Genomic DNA, 22,928 nt, shown 5'->3' with positions numbered 1-22,928 from the left:
GTCATAAAAACATCCTAAAACCCCTTATTTCAAATTAAACCTGAAATTCCCCCTTTTGACACCTCTTGTGTGTCACAAACTGAAGATACCTTACCAGAGCTTAGGAAATCAAAAGAAAAAGGTTAGTCATATTATTTCTCCAAACACCTCAGCGATCCTCCTCTCGTGTATATTTGCTCCGGGCCTGCAAACCTGTGTTTAAGGGATAAAGTCAATTTAATCATCATGTCAAATCTTTTCAAACTCCTGCCTCCATCCTTCCATCCTGCATCCTTGGAACTTCCTATAAACAAAACCTGTGTGTTAACCTGAACTTCACATTTCATACTCAGTTTTCCCCACTTATGATCCAATCTGTGTTATAAGAAAGAAACTTAAAACAGAACAGTTATCAGTCATGTGCTTCATGGAAAATTTCCTGTATTTTAATTTCACATTGATCCTCTGAATGTCATGGTACTTTTAATTTTGAATTTATCAGAGCTAACCAAAATGAGTTTGCTTTCCTTACTTTGCTCCTGTCCTTCTTCAGTGCCAGCAAGTATCACAGACCCTTACCAATTGTTCTCTTCTTAATAACTTACGATTTTAAACGGAAAAACCTCGGCCACTTGTACCAGTCTTTGTCATTCCATAACTTACATTTTTAACCTCCTAAGACCCGAACTCTTTCATGGCATGCATTTTTAATTTCTCTTTGCTATTTGGGCTGATTGGGACCTGATGAATGTAAAAACAAAGAATTACCTGATTATTTTTTTTACATAATTTTTGTTTCTGAGAAAAATGAGATCCACATATGAGGACATTCGTTTTAAATTTCGTTAGAACAGTGACTGTATAATGTCCTTGTAAGTCGATATCAGGCCCTTGTAGAGCAAAATTTTGTATTTTGGTCTAGACAACCCAAAATGTGATGTCCACATATGTGGACGCCAGGTCCTAGGAGGTTAATGTAACAAGTCTACCAATCCGCTATATAATTTCTAAATTTGGCTTTGGTTCTAACTGTTCTCCTCTATAAAAGTTGATTGACTTCTACAGTGGCCTGCTTTAGTTACTGGTAACATGAGTTATATCAAAAATTTTCTCCCCTTTAGCATTTGGCATTTTCCCAACAATATAATGCAATACCATACTCTAACCCCAGTCAACAAAACAGAAATTTTTCTTTTTTAAAGCAAACATCAGCGACCCAAAATCAGCAGCCCCAGAATTAAGTCTTCCGCTCCTCCTGCTCATGGCAAAAGCAAAACAAAGCATAGCAAAGCATCCCCTTTCTCTTGCCAGCATGGTGAATTGTTTGTCAACATTTATTCATCCTACCCTTGGTCCAGTCTTTATCTCAGTGTCCCGTCACAGTCCATTCACACACTTTCACTCACACCAGGTATTGCTGATAGTGGAGACTCCCGCTCAAATAATCAGATTCTCCACCCTCAGCAAAATGAGCTCATTCATTTGTTTTATTTTGTTTTGGTTTTTTTTTAGAAAAGAGTTCTCTCTGCTCTTGGACTGGATTGATCGCTGCAATCCTTTTAGACAGGGACTTACAAGCTGATCAGGTCCCCACAGGTAGCCTTTTCCTCAGCCTATTGTAATCTGGAAAAGCTCACCTTATATTTGTTCTCCCAGAAATTTTTACAGCGCTGTTAATTCAATCATGCAGGCCTGCTTAGAACAAAAATGAGAAAAAAGAGAGCTGATTATTAGCTCATCAAAGCACAAAACAAAATCACCTGCCAGGTTTTTCTAAGTGCACTGTTACAAAAATAATGGGCCCCCCTCTAATACATGTCCATGTTTAATAAAACTCCCTCTATTAAAATAAGAACACCCAAACCTAACCGACAGATTCAACCCATCACTACAACAACAACGTCAACAATCTCAGAATAAGAAAATTTTCTTATTAATATATCCATATGTTGTGGGGATTAGAACTTTTTGGCCACAAAGGTTTTGCCCTACTCTTGGCTTAACTAATACTTACATAGTCTGAAATCAGACTTAAAATCACTCCCTCTGTTCATTTTCCCCACATCATATCTCAGTGGTTGGCCTCAGATTCCACAGCGTCCTGAGAGTCCGAGGTCAACTGACATAATTTCACCTGCTAAATACACAGAAAGTCTTGTTAAAAGCCACACAGTCACAGTGTCTCTTCCAGTGCAAGCTTCACGCATACAATTAGACAGGAAACCTAAGTTTCTCTTTTTTCTTTTCCTGTCCCTAGTCATTCAACTAATTTGCATACTGAGTCATCTCTCAAGAAGTTGCCGTGACAAGAGAAATACATGTTTAAACTAGGGCTGGGCAATATGGCCTAAAATCCATATCGCGATATAATTTGAAGCATGTGCGGTAACGATATATATCGCGATATATTCTTTTCTTCTGTATAACGTATTTTCCACACTATAAGGCACACTTAAAATCCTTTAATTTTCTCAAAAATCGAGAGTGTGCCTTATGTATGAATTCTGGTTGTGCTTACTGACCTCGAACCGATTTGGGCGTGCAGAAATCTGTTAAAAATATTTTAGTACAACTTTGGTAAGACGCACTGCTTGATGGATTGTCAGAGTATTACAGCTGCCGTAGTGAGGAGCTTCGCGGAGTAATCTGGGTCCAAAACTCCGTCCACTTCAGGTCCCAAAGTCAAACAAATACTGAGAGTTAAAAACTGTCTAAATTCTTTCAGCTTTAATAAAATCATCAGCGTTGCTGCTTTACCAGGTGTAACAATTAAGTTTAACATCCATGCATGCATGAAAACAGACGTTATTAAATTTAACGGAGTTACAAGTTAACAGGAAGTTAGCTCGCTAGTTACCTAAACATGATATAGCATGTTCTGACTGAGAGATTTTTGAAACTAATTCAAACGCACAGCTCTGCTACCACTTCCAACATAAATGAAGACAGAAAACTAAACAGCAGTGGCGTTTGTAGGGTTACTGAAGTTGGACTACCTGGCACAGGCGGAGGCAGACATTTGAAACACCCGGGGCTTAGCCCTAAAGGGTAGTATGCATGTGTTTTTCTTTTTTTTATTTTGGGGGGGGGGGGGGGGGGGGGTTAGAAATGACTGAAAGATTAATTGGCTCTGTTTTGACTTTCGTTCAAAAAACAGTGACTTCTGTTAGGATTCAGAAATTCTTTTATTGCTGCCATTTAATCTGCCTTATGATAATTGCATTAATAACATGTTTTATAGCATTATTTTATCAGTAATATTTCTTACAGGGTTATATTGAAGATGTTTGTCACCATATTGACCTTTCTATTTACAGGTTGTGTTTATTCTATACACATTGCTTATCTGTGCTTGTTTAGAGTAGGTGTTCCATTCAGGAGGGTTGTAAGCTTCACTGACGCGATGTTCAGGTGATACATGTTGAGGGAGGATGAGAACATAGCAGGCTAATTGCATGCAGGCTTACATTACACATATTAATCTAGTAGCAGGCCTGAGCGAAGGCCCAAGTGTCTTCTGCTTCTTTCTGAGACCTGCGGCAGTTCTGTCTACTTAGTGTTTGGTGACGAGGGTCAATAATTAGCCCTAAGGGAACCTGAGGCTTTAAGTTTATTACCTTAAAAGGCGAGTGTTATAGAATAGAGAAGTTCTATGTCTGATTATAGCTATAAAATGTACAAGATGTACCCATGTCTGTCAACAATGTATTTTTGACCTGTACTTGACGTGTACGTGGGGGCGTACATTTTCTGTCCTATAAAACCCCCATTCAGTGTATTCTTGTCAGAAGAGGACATATGCTGATGTTTCTTCTCCTGTGTAATAAACTCATAGTTTGATTGCACTTTTCTGGAGCCTCCGTCGTTTGTTGTCTGGTCTGCAGTTGATCGATCTCGCTTCACTTCATATAGGGAAAAATATATATCACATCTGCTAGTTTTTTAATTAAGCAGCAAGGCAGAACAAAGTCGGGGCTGTATCAAGACCAGGGTTTTAATAGTTTTGCAGTTTTCATTAGTTTTTATTTTTATTTAGTTTTGACTTCAGATTTTCAATTTTATATCAGTTTTAATTAGTTTTTACCAATTGTTTGCTAGTTTCGTTTAGTTTTTATTTTTTGAAAATCCTTAGTTTCAGTTTAGTTTTGATTAGTTTCAGTTATAGTTTTAGTTGTGTTTGCAATAATTAAGTGTAGCAAAATCCCTGTGTCATCATATCAGTCATTCTCTTCTGCTTATCCTTGGGTATTTTGCTATTCCAGCTACCATACCCTGCACCCTGGACAGCTCGCCTGTCTGTCGCAGGGCTAACACGCAGAGACAGACAACTCACATTCCCACCTATGGGTTCTTTAAATAAATAAATAAATTAGGGCAGATGAACAACCATTGATACCAGGCAAATACACAATGTATATCTTGGCCCCAATGAGACTATTAACTCTTGCAGCACTGGGTGTTCGTAATTTTGGTTCAAGTGAATTGATAAATGTTTTGAAGGCAATTGACTCACACAGTTATGTAGATATCCCAGTCCTGTTGTCTCGGGATGCATCACGCTGCCTTGCCTGGGGTTAGCTTCTGTTTTCTGGGGATGAGGGTTGAGTGTGCTCCCTTACCTTCTCAAGGTAAGCTAGCTTAGCCTTCTTGTGTGAGCTTTTCAAGTGCACTTTAAGGTTTGTGGGATTTTTTTCCCTTTAGAAATGTCCCTCATAATTTGTCTCTTTCCACTACAAGACACTTGCTTTATCCAAAACACAGTCATATTCAAAGTAATCCCAAATTGGACTCTGGCGCTTTCTCCCGACTTTTCCTGACATGATTCTGCGCTTGGACGGAGCAGCGACACAGACGACCCGACTAACATACTTGCCACCTGCTGGCATAATGAGACACAGCACGAAAAAAAAACCTGGAAACTTATCTTCTTTTTTACCCTTGACTATTGTATGACACACACACATCTACGAAAACTAAACACATTTTTGCTATAAATTCAGTTAATTTTAGTTAGTTTTGTGAACACTCATTACAGTTTTAGTTACTTTTCCCTTTTTTGTTTTTATTTTTATTTCCCTTAACGAAAATGTTTTTTCACTTCTAGTTTTCGTTATTTCGTTAGTTTTCGTTAACGATAATAACCTTGATCAAGACACGAGGATTAAACCCCAATTCAACCAGACCCAGAACTGATCCAGAATTAAAACAGGACTACAACAGTTCAAAATCAGGACTACTTAGGACTTAACCAAGACAGAACCAGAATCAGAACTAGATGATAGTAGCACTAAAAATCATCATAGACCTGCGCTACACTTATTTTTTAATTCTACCAAAGTCCACTATTTAGATTGAGAAAAGTTTATATAATTATTTAGCCTTGTTGTGCAAACAAGCCTGCATAACTTAATAAATATAGAAATTGAAAACTAACAAACCTAAAAAGAAACATTAGGTACGAGATACATGAGTACCTATGATACGGTGATACTTTTGGTAAACAACCATTTGACTAACATGTCTGCCTCACCTGCTCTTGTTCCATCTCTGTTCTGTCCTCATTCTCCATCTCCCTCTCTGTTCCTCTCTCTCCATCTTTGTGCTGACAATCATCAAATATACAGTTGAAACCAGATATAAACCAGATCAAAACACAAACACTTTTTTAATTGTAACATCAAATCAGACTAAATGTTTATTTTTTTAGATTGATAAATATAAAAAACATATTTGTTAACTTTAAGAGTAAAGAGAGAAACTATCTGTATTTCTTAATTGTAAATGGCACCAAATTGTATTCAAAATTGATCCACACTTATGGAGGGCCACAATTCTTTTCCTGGTGTTTTGTTTGACATCTCTTGATTTTCCCATTTCAAAGAAACAGGCTCTGTGTTTTGCCTTATATGCATCCACAGGTGTGCCACCAATTTACTCACATGGACTCTACTAACCATCAGAAGCTTCTTCAGCTCAGAATGGAATCGTCTGGAGTTTTTCTTATTAATTAACAATAATCTTAGTGTATAGAGCAGGGCGATATGACCAAAAATATTTATCACGATATACATTTGAAAATTTGCGATAACGATATAACTGATGATATAATTGACACTAGAACAAAATATTTTACAACTCCTCAACTTTATTAGTGCAAAAAACCCCATCATTGTATTTTCACTTAAACAAGCAGCTGTTTTTTATGTGCATTAAAGTTATATAAACATTTAACAGTGCAAATGCAAATTCCTTGCTGACAGTTTAACCAAAAGGCATTTCCAGTGGAAACTGGCCGACATATCCTCAGCATAACCATGTTTAATATCCACAAAACTTAAAAAGAGGTTGTACACACACAATACGGTAATATTGTGTTGAAGCACAGTACGTATCACTCCACGAGGCTCCTGCCTACGATAGCCGTAATGCTCTGACAATCCATCAAGCGGTGCGGCTTCGTAGCTTAGCAAAGTTGTACTGAAACATTTGACAGATTTTCGAGCGCCGTGTAGCACATAACATCGTTTCGAGGTCAGTAAACACAACCAGAATTCATACATAAGGTGCACGGTATTATAAGGGGCACTATTGATTTTCAGAAAAATCAAAGGATTGATTTTAAGTGTGCCGTATTTTCCAAACAACAAGGTAATAACGACAGCCCGCTAGCATGCGCTACCAAAAATAGTGCTTTGTTGTGTATCTGACGGACGAAAGCTAAACCAGTTCCACACCACTGAAGTTGCAGCATTTTTACAAACCAGTTCTAGTTCATCCGTTTCATTCAACGATCCGCTTTCGCCCTTCTCATTTTCCGTCGCCGTCATGTGCGTATGTAAACATAGGCACTGCGCATGCGCGTTTTACCCATATTCTATCACGATATTTCAATTTCCTATCGTTGCCCAAAATTACACCGGTATTACCGTGAACGGTATGATATAGCCCAGCCCTATTAGTGTATATGTACTCCTAAATTTGATGAAAGTGATAAAAAATAGACAGCTCTCTCTCTTTATTCTGACATTTAACTAATTCAAAAGATATTTCAATATTTATTTATCCAAAACAAAACAAGTTTACTCTAAATTGATGTTGTACAGTAAAAAAATGTTCTTGTGTTTTCCATAAAGTGTATGTAAATATCTGGTTTAAACTGTGAATATACTGCTGTGTATTGAAATTCCTCTTGTTTTGCATAGAAATATACTGAACAACATACAAAGCATAATATATAAAATAACATCTACCAGAGATTTTTCTTTGAAAGAAGCTCCTTATGTCCATTCTTGTATATCAGTACATTACTGAAACCGATTTATTTAGCCGTGGAGGGTAACAACTGAAAATATGAAATAAACATGTAAGCTAAGACTCTCTAAAGAAACAGCATTGTTGTTGTTCGGCTTTTCATTTCGCCATTTGTTTATTCACTTGAAGAGCAAGTAACCTAATATGGGTCAAGTGATCAGTTTGATATCAATCTTTTGTGATACACCGTCATATTTACATTATTTGTACAGTATGAATGATTTGCTTTGGTACCTGGTCAAACTTAAGCTCTCCTCTGTGTGCCTCGCTCCTAGTGATGTGTCTGTCACGAACGAAATGGCTCTTAGAGCCGAATCTTTGAAGTGAACGACGCCGGCTCCTTAACGCGAGCCGTGGGTTTCTTTTTTTCTTTCTCTCACCCTCTCTCTCGCACTTTTTTTCCGCTTCACTCCGCACGCGAGCCTTGCGCTTTGCGCTGGGCAGAGGGGGGAGAGGCGGTAGTTACAGTCGCAGTAGCACAGGAACAGAGCGGGAGGGGGAGAGAGAGAAAGAGAGCCAGGGACAACAACGTCACATTAGAAAGGTATAGTAATCATCCACAACTATTTTCGGTTGCAGATGATAAAGGATTCAGAAAGTTTATTCATGCAGGCAGTAGCGGTTTTAGATACGGGCGACACGGGTGGTTGCCTGGGGCGGCATCGTGGTGGGGGGCGGCATCACGGGCATCGGCAAAAAAAAAAAAAAATGCTCGTACTCATGCTGCCCCGACATCATGCCAGCGCATATTGGGAATGGCATAGGCACCGATCGGTTTTCTGTCGCCCATTTGCTGGGAGTAAGGGCGCCCTCCGTTTGCGAGGTGCACCTGCTGCTTGCGGCACAGAGAGGAGAGGGCGGGGCGGCGGGGGATTCTCTGGGTGGCTGGAGCAGCGTCTAATAACCAACTCGCAAAATAAAAACAAACCAACAACATGAAAACAGCAGACATTATGATACAGACTTATAATTTGCACCAATGTTTTTTCAAAATTCTATACGTGAAAAGTGAGCGCGAGAGCCCTCGGTGCGCCTGCTCTCTGCTGAAGTAAAGTAAACTTTATTGTCATTTCCGCTACATACAGTCCAGTATATAGAGAGACGAGACGACGAGGCTCCGGTTACAGCAGTGCAAGTAAACAAACAATAAATATAAGAAGAGTAAGAAAATAAATATACACTTTAGGACCAGGGGTAAAGGGATCAATAACAATTTAAAATGTATATTTTATATTTTGTTGATTTAAAGTCTCACACAACCCGTTTTTAAAGTTTAAAAAAAAGAGAAAAGAAGAGGAGTGTAGCGACTTCCACAGTCGCTAGAGGCCGAGGACTGAGCCTGCCTATTTGCCTGACGCGCTGTCAACTTTACGCAATAATGCGAGAGGTGGAATTGCTTGCTTGTTTATTAAAGTGCTTGAAAAGTTTACAGAGCAATGTGATCGGCTCGCGATTCAAACTCTTAAAACATCACAGCTCTAATGCAACAAGGGGAAACTCGTTGTGCTGCCGTCAACAAAAACTACGGCTACCCAGCCCTCCTCTCTGTCAAAATCAAACCAGTGAAAGACAGACTGACAACGCCCTCTTAATGTCACCGCTAGCACCCACGTGACTCCCGTTACACATCACCATAGCAACCAAACAAATGAAAACCCAGTGATCATTAAAATTCAATACATTTAATTATGGCTCCTACAAGGAGAAACGAGCAAAAGACACAGGTAAGCAGATGTGTCATTGGATAATGGCAGGTCATGTATCCTAAAACATTAAGAATCAAAATACTTTCTTAATCCCTAAGGGAATTATGTGGGTTACAGTTCCTCCAAGAAGAAATGGTAAAAATAGTAACAGTAACAGACTAAACTCCAAACAATATATACAATAATATAATATTAATTAGTCAGTGTCAATTGTTGATTTGTCCTGTTCTCATTGTATGACGAATTATGATGTCTGTTTGGTAGCCGTTTGCATACTATGCATACTCTCTCTCTCTTCATATATAGGGTCATATATGTGTGTGTGCGTGCGTGTGTGTGTGGGGGGCGCCAGAGGGCGCGTTCGCCCGGGGCGCCAAACAGGCTAGGACCGCCACTGCATGCAGGCCCATATGACAGAGAATATGCATCTTCTTTTTCATATTTTAATTTATATTTAATTGTGTTGTGGTTTGCAGTGTTTTGTGTTGTTTCATTTTAAATTTGTTTAAAAGGAAAAAGCTGAAAATTTAAATAGTTAAAAGTTGAAATGTAACTAGTTGGTTTTTGTATTATATGATTTATTTATTACATTTTATGTGGAGTGAATAAATAAAAGTATATTTACGGTGGCCCCTAGAGACAAAGCAGCACGTACAAACTTCAAAACATGTACAAACCCTGAAGCACGTACATACTCCAAAACACGTAAAAACTCAGGAGCACGTAAAAACTCAGGCTACGTCCACACGTACTCGGGTATTTTTGAAAATGGAGATTTTTCTATGCGTTTGCACCTTTCGTCCACACGTAAACGGCGTTTTCGGTCTCTGAAAATGGAGATTTCTAAAAATGCCTGTCAGGGTGGATATTTTCGGAAACTCAGTTTTTGCATTTACGCGTGGACGAGGAAACGCAGCGTCAAAGATGTGCGCCTTTTTTGACGTCACACTGTGCGCCACGTTTTGTTTCGGTGAAATGAATTTCTACAATACTGTTACTGGTACTCTCTGCAGTGTTTAAATGCTTACATATACACACACAGTTACTGTCCCTCCACACATACGACTCGGTTCTGCTTCTACGCCCCATCTTTGTTTACTATTTCCCACCAAGGCTTCTAGACTTCTGATTGGCCAACATTTCTACACGTTTAGGAATATATCGGCACCTGTTGCTTTGGCATGCTCCTAGCAGCGTTTTCCTTCATTTCTGCATTTACATGTGGACGGGATTATTTTTTAAAACGAAAACGGAAAATCTCTGTTTTCAAAAATACCCGTGTACGTGTGGACGTAGCCTCAGAAGCACGTAAAAATTCCAAAACATGTACAAAAGACAACAGAAGTGCTCCAGAATGCTAGGCGCAGTGTTGAGCTTTTGTTACCTAGAGGCTACACAAGCCAGCAAGTACCAATGACCGGTGGTAGTAAGAGGTAAATGAACTTTTTTTTTAAATTATTTGAATATATATGAGTGCTTGTGTATAAATACACAAACAATACACATATGCTTTCAATTGTGTAATTTAAGTGATCTAGGTAGCTCTGTTTTGGAAGTTCAGTTAACGCTAGAAATGTGTTTTAGAGTTTGTATGTGCTTTTTGGAGTTTGTACGTGTCTCTAGGAGCCACTGTATATATTTATATATAAACATATATAAATCAAACCACTTTTTTTTTACATTAGTAATTCCTTTTGTGCATAATTTTATATTATTGTAATAATAAATTAAATAAAGCAACAAAACAACCTAAAGAGCCGGTTCGGAGCCGAAAGAGCCGGCTCTTTTTAGTGAGCCGAGCCGAAAGAGCTGGTTCTCTAAAAAGAGCCGGAAATCCCATCACTACTCGCTCCGTTTCTCCAACAGCGCACTTGTAGGCAGCAGCTGCCCCCGCCCCCTCGCTCAGTCACTTAGGCCCTTTCTCAATTCTAAGTACGCAAGTACGTACTCGCGTTCTCGGCGAGACCGGACTTGCCGAGACCTCACGGGAGTACGGACTTGCCGAGAACGCGAGCACGGACTCGCGATTTGTATAATTGGAACACCAGCGTACTTGATGATGTCACAGGTCCGGAGTTTTTACTGCCATCCCCTCTTAATTTAACTGTGAGTAATATGTTGTGAAGCTTAACTTTAATCACAGCCAAACCGATTTACTCAGGAACAAATAAAACACTGAAATAAACCAAACATTAACATTTAGAAGTGATCTAAGTTACTTATATATCATGTTTAACCTCAGCAGCGAAATCTCTATTAATAAAAATAGTGTACATGTATGTCTTAATAAAAACAAGCAGGTGAGATGTTAGAACGCTTTTACTTTTTATTTTAGTGGACACTCAATACAGACAGCTGCTGGGGTTTGTTTAACCTGAGTAGCGAAAAGACTGCGGGGGGGTTGAAAACGATGTGCCGGGAGTCCGCTGTTCTCGCCGGCTCTAGTGATCCTTGACCTCGCTGTCTGCTATGGAGCTGGCGGGTCACAGACGTCTCCGAAAACATCGGAGCACGTTTGCAAATATGTGATATCTTCATAAATCGAGCAGATATTTGAAGTTTACACAGCTACATTCTCGCTTGAAAATAACTTAAAAGTTTATTTTGTGACCCAGAAAGAGTAATGTTTAAAAGTTTTTAGCCCCGCTCGGTCGCCATTGCTGCGTTTGAGTTTTGGACAAAATGCATTCTGGGATATTTAGCTGTACCAAGTACACACAAGTCACCACCGATGCATGCTCGATAAAACAGGCGGAGCGAGAACACATCCGGGACTTTTTCGCGTTCTCGGCTTGATGCGTACTTTGAATTGGAACAGTACTTGGTCTCCGACTGATGACGCATCACGAGTGCACGAGAACGCAAGTACGCACAAGTACGCATATTGAGAAAGGGCCTTCGTGTCTGAGCTCGGATCATACCAATATTAGGGGGGATTTACGCACAGTCGGAAATTCCCACAGAGTGCACTATGTGCTTCGAATATTGTGTGTAGTTTTTTGTTTTATACAGTTGTCAGCCAGGCATCTAACTATGAAAAAAATTACACTCCAAAAGACCCCGGGCTTCTGAAAAAACAACCCGGGCTTAAGCCCAGTAAGCCACCCCCCCGCTCCGCCACTGCTACCTGGTATATAATGTTGTGCTAAGTGATTGCTAGCGACACAGCTATGTTAGCATAACATTAGCACAGTGAAGCTGGAGGATGAACACTAACTTTTTTCCACTCGATAAAAGTTAACGTGAGGGATTCTGGTGGTCAGGGACAAATGCAATCGCATAGCAGGATGCTATACACGGGAGCAAACTTCAGTCAGGAGAACAACTGAGATAATCCATCCACAATACAAGGTTAGTTATTAATATACTGCAACAACATGGGAATAGAGCAGCTGCGAGAGAATTCAACATTAATGAATCAATGTTACGGAAGTGGAGGAAGCGCCGTTTTTGGCTTTCCCCATATTTCAAAAGTGCTTCATTTCTTTGCTATGACTGTCACCTGGCATAATTTGCAGATAGAACAGAGAATAGAATAATCCTTTAATTGTCCCACAAGGGGAAATTTGGTTGTAACAGCAGCAAAAAGACACATATACAAACAAACAGTACACAGGACACAGAACAGAAACATACACAATTTTTCTTAAATATTTACATTAAGGACAATGGTTACTATATACAGAGTATTGTACAGTTATTAAATTAAATAAAAATAACTACAGATAAGAGGCAAACCAGGTTGTAGTGCACACCCAGGATCCTCCAGCAGCCACTAGGCCCAGGATCCACCAGCAGCCACCAGGCCCAGGATCCTCCAGCAGCCGCTAGGCCCAGGACCCTCCTGCTCCACCAGGCCCAGGATCCACCAGCAGCCGCCAGGCCCAGGATCCTCCAGCAGCCGCTAGGCCCAGGATCCTCCAGCAGCCGCTAGGCCCAGGATCCTCCAGCAGCCACTAGGCCCAGGATCCCCCAGCAGCCACTAGGCCCAGGATCCTCCAGCAGCCACTAGGCCCAGGATCCACCAGCAGCCACCAGGCCCAGGATCCTCCAGCAGCCGCTAGGCCCAGGATCCTCCAGCAGCCGCTAGGCCCAGGATCCTCCAGCAGCCACTAGGCCCAGGATCCTCCAGTAGCTGCTAGGCCCAGGATCCTCCTGCTCCACCAGGCCCAGGATCCTCCAGCAACCACTGGGCCCAGGCTCCTCTAGCAAGGCACCAACAAGTAAATCGACAGTGACTTCAACGGGCCATCACAAGGTAATAACAATCTCACCATTTTCAAAATGCCGCCTAAAAAAGCAAACCCAGGAGTTGAAGAGGAGTTGGAGGAGATTAGGAAATCGCTTAATTTCATGTCTGATGAACTGAGCAAAGTGGCTAAACAACAAGGTATGCTACATGACCTAATGGATGAAATAAAACAACTAAAAAACTTGATAAAGGAGAAGGACAAGAAAATAGACGACTTGGAACGGCGACTCGAGGACCTTGAACAATACACAAGAATGGATGACTTAGTCATAAGTGGACTGTAGATGCAACACCGAACCTACGCCAGAGTAATAGCTGGCGGAGGTAAAGACGGTGAAGATGCCCCGGTAGAGGAGCTGCAAACGCTTGAACAGCAAGTGATAAAATTCCTTCAAACGAAGAATGTAAGTATTCAGAGCCATCATATTGCAGCATGCCACACGCTCCCCAGAAAAGACAGTAAAACAAAGCCAGCAATTATTCTTCGGTTTGTGAGTCGCAAAACAAAGATTGAGTTACTGAAACAGGGAAAGAAGCTAAAGGGGACCGGTGTGTATTTAAATGAACATTTAACGAAAAAGACTGCTGAAATTGCAAGACAGGCACGCAGCCTGAGAAAACAAAATAAGATACAAGCGACATGGACGAGGAACTGCAAAGTAATGATAAGACTAAATGGCAATCCAGAAGAAGCGAAAGTTGTGATGATAAGAGAACTCAAAGACTTAGAGCAATATAAATAATCAGGAATCTGCTATGGAATCTATTGGAAAAGTGACGATTGGATAATGAACAATGGGTAAGTGTTTCTGGCCTTATGGCTCAAAAAACAATGGAAAAAACAACAACAAAAACTCATAAATGACAAGTTTGGACACAGATTATAGGTTTCCATTCAGAGATATTGAAGAGGGAGACTTTGATTATGAGAAGGACTGTCAAGGAGGTTATTTTGCCACACATGCTGAGAAGATGAACTTCAAAACGTTTAACTATGCAGAGCACAACATGCATGACCCTGAAAGTAACATTGACCCAGATAATCACTTCTACAATAACAATAATAGTACTTGTGAGTACTATACAGATGACCAATTTAATATGAATATTAAAATGGCAAATGCATTGTCGGTCATACATTTCAATAGTATAAGCCTGTATAAAAAGTTTTCTAAAATTACGGAATGTTTAAGTTAAAAAAGTTTAATATAATTGCAATATCAGAAACATGGCTCGATAATGAGAAAGTTAGTGAAATGGAAATGTAAGGATACGAATTATTTACAATGAACGGTGAATAAAAAACGAGGCGGTGTTGCTTTATATGTAGATAAAGTTTTGAAATGTAGTCTGATTGAATGTATGTCAAGCACCATAGATGACGTAATGGAATGTGTTACTATTGAAATCCATATTGAAAAAGCTAGCAATATAATTATAAGTTGCATCTGTAGGACACCAGGATCATGCCTTGAGACATTCAATGAAAAACTTGCTGCTATGTTTAGCAACCTAAATGATAAAAAAGTGCAAATAATTTGTGGCGATTTTAATATAGATTTGCTAAACCCAAATGGACATCAGAAAACAACAGATTTCATCAGTACAATGTATAGTAACTCCCTTTTCCCTGTAATTATAAAACCAAGTAGAATAACAATTGATACAGCTACATTGATAGATAATATATTCACAAATAAAATTGACGATGAAATAGTAGGTGGACTTCTTATAACTGATATAAGCGATCATCTTCCTGTTTTTGCAATTTTTCAAAATTATTTTGGGATTAAAACTAAAAAAAAGAATCAAACATTTGATATGATACGGCATAGAACAACAAGAGCCATTGCTGCCCTCTAGGTGGACTTAAAGGAACACAATTGGAATGAGGTTTTTGCAAATGAAGATTCAAGTAGTGCATATGATGCATTCCTATCAACTGTAATTTTACTATATGAAAAACATTGTCCTTTAATGAAAATCACTAGAAAGCATCACAGATCAAATAAGCCATGGATCACAAAGGGGATAGAAGATGCATGTAAAAAGAAAAATAATCTATATAAGAGATTCATAAAACAGAGGACGAAAGATGCTGAGATAAAGTACAAGTTATATAAAAATAGATTAGTAAATATTATAAGAACAAGTAAGAAAGAATATTACCACACATTATTGGAGCAAAATAGAAGTAACACACAAGAAACATGGAGGATATTAAATAGCATAATCAAAAAGGGCTCAAAAAATAAGAATTATCCAGACTATTTTAAAAAAGATAAAGATATTGTGCTTGATAAAACTAAAGACATTGTAAATTAATTTAATGATTTCTTTGTAAATGTTGGCTTTAATTTAGCAAAAGAAATTCCAGAGTCAAGAAATAATAATGACCTAAATAAACATATTACTCAGAATGTGTCCTCCATGTTTATTGGTGCTGTAACTCATAGAGAAATAATTAACATTGTGAAGACATTTAAAAATAAAAAGTCCACCGACTGTTTTGGTATTGACATGAAATTAGTTAAGAGTATTATAGAATATATAGTGCAACCTTTCGCATACATTTGTAATCTGTCCTTTCGAACTGGTGTGTTTCCCTCACAAATGAAAATAGCAAAAGTTATTCCAATCCATAAAAACGGAGAGAGATGTCAGTTTACCAGTTACAGGCCAATATCACTACTCCCACAGTTCTCAAAAACTTTAGAAAAGTTATTTGTTAATAGACTTGATAAATATATAGAGAAGCATAATCTCCTAAGTGATAACCAATATGGCTTTAGAGTGAAAAGGTCCACTTCGATGGCAGTGATGGAACTTGTAGAAGGGATATCTAATGCAATAGATAATAAGGAATATACTGTTGGTGTTTTTATAGACTTACAAAAGGCGTTTGATACAATTGATCATTCTATATTAATGAATAAACTAGAGAGATATGGCATAAGAGGGATAGCATATAAGTGGATGAAAAGTTACCTGGATGACAGATATCAATATGTTGAAATCAATAATGTAAAATCTAATCAGTTGAAGGTAACTTGTGGTGTTCCTCAGGGCTCTGTGCTGGGCCCTAAATTATTCATATTATATATAAATGACATATGTTATGGAGGACCACAAGAGCCACGCGCATCGAAATAAAAATTTCTGTGCTTTAATAATGAATTGTAGAATAAATTTTGCAATTGTAAATTCATTTTTGAATTCCAATTTAATAAACTGCATTTCAAAATCCTTTTTCCAATTACATTTCAAAATCCTTTTTCCAATTGCACTTTAATAAACTGCATTTTAAAATCCTTTTTTCAGTTGCACTTTAATAAACTGCAGTTCAAAATCCTTTTTCCACTTGCAATTTAATAAACTGCAGTTCAAAATCCTTTTTCCACTTGCAATTTAATAAACTGCAGTTCAAAATCCTTTTTCCACTTGCAATTTAATAAACTGCATTTCAAAATCCTTTTTCCACCTGCAATTTAATAAACTGCAGTTCAAAATCCTTTTTCCACTTGCAATTTAATAAACTGCAGGTTAAAATCCTTTTTCCACCTGCAATTTAATAAACTGCAGTTCAAAATCCTTTTTCCACTTGCAATTTAATAAACTGCAGTTCAAAATCCATTTCCCTTTCCTGTTCGCTCCGGGATTAGCTGCTGGATTAGCTCCTGGATTAGCTCCTGGATTAGCTCTTCGATTAACAACTTGCTGGAGGCTATTCAAATTAGCCACACCGTGGGATGTAAGGAGCTCTCTGATTGGTTGGTCAGACACAGGCTGTCTGCCAGCCTGGATTTTTCTAGCTCATAGCTTCGCCCTGCTAAGAAGCGTGTGTGCTTGTACAAAGGCCGTTCAGCCTCGGGATTTACACTCGGCTCGACACGGATATGTGAAGAATGAAGGGACCCTGCAGCGAAACGGAGAGCCAACCTCTGACTGAGTGCCTGTCTACACAGTCTGACCACCTGTTGAAGGTAAGGTGCTAACGTGGCTAACGCTAGCATCACCGCACGTAGCCCCGTTATTTTAAGGTCATCTTAGCTAATGAAAGTTTTACGGCGCAGCTGTACGAGCTCGCTACGTGTTTTGTAAGCTGCTGTGCTCTTCACAAATAAAGCTGGAAGCAGCTCAGACTGTTAGAACCAGCACTGAGGCCTGTTACATTTATACAGTGTTAGAGCAATGGCTGCAACCTACAGCCTTTAAACTAGCGATTAAAATGCTGACAGTAAACTCGTCAGTCCAGATGTTACCGCATTACTTTATGGTACTTAGAGTTAAAACAACTGAGACAGGCTGATTAAAATAACAGCTGTCAGTTCTCTCATTCCTTATATCAAGACTGGAGATCACACTACTGATTTCAGTTCATTTAATATGTGAGTGCAGATTCATTCTCAACTGGACATAAATGATGATCAAAGGTTGTATATATGATGAAGTCATCCAATCCCAGCCTCTAACACAGTGCGCTGAATCTTAGCTTTGAATGTCCAGTATATTCTAATCAGTGCAATGTAAGCATTCACTGAACCTACAGTATCTACACCTGTGTGGCAAATGTGTGGTAAAGATACAGATAATGAAGTTTAATTATTAATACAATATACATCATGAAAAACAAAAGCTGAAATTGATTCAGTTTAGTACTTTTCTCTGTATGTTCTGTGATTATAAAGGCCTTAAATTCTGTGATATATACTGTAAATGATTTTCACAGAGGTCTTAAAGTACTTAAATCACTGCTGATAGTCTGGTTGTTTATATTTTCACATGTTTTTGTGTCTGTAGGGCTGTTTGATGACGATTTGGACTCCTCTGGGAGATGAGGACACACCCACATCTGTTCCATACTGCAGCCATGGATGGTGTTACGGCTCTGAGTCAGCTTTGGGCCATCAGACGCACACACTGGAAAACCAGCACCTGGACTTCATGCAGGAGAGATGGCCTCAGTGATGGACTCTGCATCCTCTACTTTACCTCTAATCTCTTTCTTCTTTAACACACAATTAAAATCACTCCAAAAGAGTGTAAACTTACTGAGGAAGTCGCTAACTTGTACACATTTGTACTTTTACTTGTTTTCTGAGTTATTTTTAAGAAGAGTAAAGTTATTCACATGAAGTTGTTATTCTTCTGTATTTATTCTTTTGTATCATGTACCACAGTCATACTGAACTTTACAGACCTGGTGAATTGGAGAAAACACACACACACACACTTTCAGCCTCAGGCAAAACTGAGCCCAAAGAAACAACAACAAAGTTTAGTTCCTCTGGATTTTCCATGGAAAATTGTTTTATCACTCATCCAGGTGACTTCTCCAGTGTCACGGATGAGTGATGAATGTATCTCCCACTGGAAACCATTGTGTCCAGTTAAAGTCAATCGACATTTTTAAGGAGAGTTGTTAGACAATGAGTTTTAACTTGCAGCACAACACAAAGCTGCCATATTGGATCAACGATCAAAACACTTAATTGAGCAGAATTAAGGCAAAATGTAATATCCTCATATGACACATCACACATGATCCAGCATTGTTCTAAGAATGCAAAGTTTCCACAGCTGCCAGAAAGGGACAGATTTCTGGCTGGTCTTTATGAGTGGTCGTTGCTTTCTCGTTTTCTCTGGAATTGCTGCACAGAGGATGTAACACCCATGATAAGCGCTGAGTTGTGTGTCCTTGTCAGAAATCAGCCATCCTCAGCTTCCAGGTAAGGAAAAGTGGAACCAGAAGATATTCAAATGCATCTCTCCACAGCTGCTGATGAATTCTACAAAAAACAAAGTTTGTTAAAAACATTTGCAGGTGAATCACCACTGATTTATCAGTGACATCCATTTACTCAAAAATTACTGACAAGTGGATAACTAGGATATATACACACACACACACATATATATATATATATATATATATATATATATAAAATTTCAAAAGTGTCCTGTACAAAATTGAACTATATATGACAAATGTGGTGCTTGTGGAATTTTTAACAAGGACCCTACAAAACTTTACTCATGCTGCCAAACTTTTGACAGCTAGGTGTGCAGTTCCTGCTTTAAATGCATTCAAAATCTAAGTGATAAGAGGCCAGAAATGTTTGAACTCGCTTATGAACCTGCATCACTGAGGCCGTCTCTCCTGCATGAAGTCCAGGTGCTGGTTTTCCAGTGTGTACGTCTGATGGCCCAAAGCTGACTCAGAGCCGTAACACCATCCATGGCTGCAGTATGGAACAGATGTGGGTGTGTCCTCATCTCCCAAATCGTCATCAAACAGCCCTACACACACAAAAACGTGAAAATATAAACAACCAGACTATCAGCAGTGATTTAAGTACTTTAAGACCTCTGTGAAAACCATTTACAGTATATATCACAGAATTTAAGGCCTTTATAATCACAGAACATACAGAGAAAAGTACTAAACTGAATCAATTTCAGCTTTTGTTTTTCATGATGTATATTGTATTAATAATTAAATTTCATTATCTGTGTCTTTGCCACACAGGTGTAGATACTGTAGGTTCAGTGAATGCTTACATTGCACTGATTAGAATATACTGGACATTCAAAGCTAAGATTCAGCGCACTGTGTTAGAGGCTGGGATTTGATGACTTCATCATATATACAACCTTTGATCATCATTTATGTCCAGTTGAGAATGAATCTGTGCACTCACATATTAAATGAACTGAAATCAGTAGTGTGATCTCCAGTCTTGATATAAGGAATGAGAGAACTGACAGCTGTTATTTTAATCAGCCTGTCTCAGTTGCTTTAACTCTAAGTATCACAAAGTAATGCGGTAACATCTGGACTGACGAGTTTACTGTCAGCATTTTAATCGCTAGTTTAAAGGCTGTAGGTTGCAGCCATTGCTCTAACACTGTATAAATGTAACAGGCCTCAGTGCTGGTTCTAACAGTCTGAGCTGCTTCCAGCTTTATTTGTGAAGAGCACAGCAGCTTACAAAACAGGTAGCGAGCTCGTACAGCTGCGACGTAAAACTTTCATTAGCTAAGATGACCTTAAAATAACGGGGCTACGTGCGGTGATGCTAGCGTTAGCCACGTTAGCACCTTACCTTCAACAGGTGGTCAGACTGTGTAGACAGGCACTCAGTCAGAGGTTGGCTCTCCGTTTCGCTGCAGGGTCCCTTCATTCTTCACATATCCGTGTCGAGCCGAGTGTAAATCCTGAGGCTGAACGGCCTTTGTACAAGCACACACGCTTCGTAGCAGGGCGAAGCTATGAGCTAGAAAAATCCAGGCTGGCAGACAGCCTGTGTCTGACCAACCAATCAGAGAGCTCCTTACATCCCACGGTGTGGCTAATTTGAATAGCCTCCAGCAAGTTGTTAATCGAAGAGCTAATCCAGCAGCTAATCCAGCAGCTAATCCCGGAGCGAACAGGAAAGGGAAATGGATTTTGAACTGCAGTTTATTAAATTGCAAGTGGAAAAAGGATTTTAACCTGCAGTTTATTAAATTGCAAGTGGAAAAAGGATTTTGAACTGCAGTTTATTAAATTGCAGGTGGAAAAAGGATTTTGAAATGCAGTTTATTAAATTGCAAGTGGAAAAAGGATTTTGAACTGCAGTTTATTAAATTGCAAGTGGAAAAAGGATTTTGAACTGCAGTTTATTAAATTGCAAGTGGAAAAAGGATTTTGAACTGCAGTTTATTAAATTGCAAGTGGAAAAAGGATTTTAAAATGCAGTTTATTAAAGTGCAATTGGAAAAAGGATTTTGAAATGTAATTGGAAAAAGGATTTTGAAATGCAGTTTATTAAATTGGAATTCAAAAATGAATTTACAATTGCAAAATTTATTCTACAATTCATTATTAAAGCACAGAAATTTTTATTTCGATGCGCGTGGCTCTTGTGGTCCTCCATAATATGTAGTGTTTCCAAACTGTTAAAATGTGTATTGTTTGCTGATGATACCACTCTGTATTGCTTAGGTAAAGACCTAGAACAGCTTCTGACTACAGTGGAAAAGGAGTTAAATATATTAAAAAACTGGTTTGATATAAATAAGTTATCATTAAATATAAAGAAAACAAAATTGATTATTTTTGGCACTAGACAAATGAAAAATGTATCTAAAATCAGGGTTAATGGAATTGAAATTGAAAGAGTGTATGAAAATAAATTTCTTGGAGTGCTAATTGATGATAAGCTGAGCTGGAAGTCTCATATAAATCATGTGACAACAAAAATGTCAAAAACCATTGCTATTCTCTACAAAACAAAGCATGTCCTGAACAAAAAATCATTATACACACTTTATTGTTCTCTGTTGCTTCCATATATGACTTATTGTCTGGAGATATGGGGTAATGCATATAAAACAAATACTCTTCCTATTTTCAAGTTACAAAAAAGAGCTATAAGAATTATAAATCAATCAAACTATATAGAACCAACTAACATTTTGTTTATTAATCTGAATACCCTAAAATTTTATGATTTAGTCGAATATAAAATGGCACAGATAATGTATAAAGCACAAAATAACTTGCTTTGCCGCAGTATTCAGAAGCTGTTCAAAGTCAGAGAGAGTCAATATGACGTAAGGGGAACAGATGTCTTTAAAAAAACAAGATAAGGACAAACATAAAGCAGAGATGTGTTTCTGTTAGAAGAGTTAACTTGTGGAATAGTTATGACAGTGATTTAAAAAGGTGTAGTTCATTTTCCTTGTTTAAAAACATGTTTAAAATAGAGTATTAGAAAAATATATAAATCAAGAATGAAAAGAGGAAAAATAATAATTTTGAAACTCTTGATTGTTTTGCTTTGATGTAGTTATCTAAGGTGGAAAATTTTTTTGTTTGTTTGTTTGTTTTTGCTTTGCTTTGTTTTATTCTTTGCTTCGAGCCCTGTGTACAGGAGCTGCATGCAAAAGATTTTTTGTTAAAAGGGTTGGCGTAATAAGCAAATGCTTCAGCCAATACCTTTTGATTAGCCTTGTCTCATGATTTTTTGCTTTGTGGTAATCTTTATTCTGTATTCTATATTCACTGAGATATTTGAATGCTAATCAATAAAATCAAATCAAAATCAAACTCGGTTAATTAACTTATTGCAGTTACAGTGCTGATGTAAACATCTATGTTTGTTGGGAGCAGTTCTGATTGTACAGTCTGACAGCTGCAGGGAGGAAGGACCTGCGGAAACGCTCCTTCATGCATCTAGGATGCAGTAGTCTGTCACTGAAGGAGCTCTGCAGTTCAGCAACATTTACATTCATGGGGTGGGAGACTCTGTCCATCAGAGATGTTATTTTGGCCAGAGTCCTTCTGTCTCCCACCACCTGCACTGGGTCCAGGGTGCATCCCAGAACAGAGCTGGCCTTCCTGATGAGTTTATCCAACCTCTTCCTTTCAGCTGCCGATAAACCGCTGCTCCAACATACCACACTGTAAAAAATGACAGATGCCACCACAGAGTCATAGAAGGTCTTTAAAAGCGCTCCCTGGACTCCAAATGACCTCAGCCGCCTCAGCAGGTAGAGTCTGCTCTGACCCTTCCTGTAAAGAGCATCAGTGTTGTGGCTCCAGTCCAGTTTATTATTCAGGTGAACACCCAGGTACCTATACGAGTCCACTATCTCAATGTCCACTCCCTGGATGTTCATCGGTGTCAGTGTGG

At 38.7% G+C, this 22,928-nt stretch overlaps 2 long non-coding RNA genes across 2 annotated transcripts; one reads left to right on the top strand and one right to left on the bottom strand.

Moving 5' to 3' along the window:
* The first annotated feature begins 16,916 nt into the window (after positions 1-16,916).
* On the top strand, positions 16,917-18,384 carry LOC135933852 (uncharacterized). Its single transcript, XR_010573957.1, has 2 exons — positions 16,917-17,231; positions 18,049-18,384. It is a non-coding gene; the product is annotated as an uncharacterized LOC135933852 (long non-coding RNA).
* A 90-nt stretch (positions 18,385-18,474) lies between these two features.
* LOC134645109 (uncharacterized) lies at positions 18,475-20,743 on the bottom strand. Its single transcript, XR_010096514.1, has 3 exons — positions 20,355-20,743; positions 19,386-19,548; positions 18,475-19,037 (listed from the first exon to the last, which is right to left on the bottom strand). It is a non-coding gene; the product is annotated as an uncharacterized LOC134645109 (long non-coding RNA).
* Positions 20,744-22,928: the final 2,185 nt, after the last annotated feature.

This window comes from Pelmatolapia mariae, linkage group LG16_19 (assembly GCF_036321145.2).
Source record: "Pelmatolapia mariae isolate MD_Pm_ZW linkage group LG16_19, Pm_UMD_F_2, whole genome shotgun sequence".
Taxonomy (NCBI): Eukaryota; Metazoa; Chordata; class Actinopteri; order Cichliformes; family Cichlidae; genus Pelmatolapia; species Pelmatolapia mariae.
This window is presented reverse-complemented; position numbering and strand designations above follow the sequence as displayed.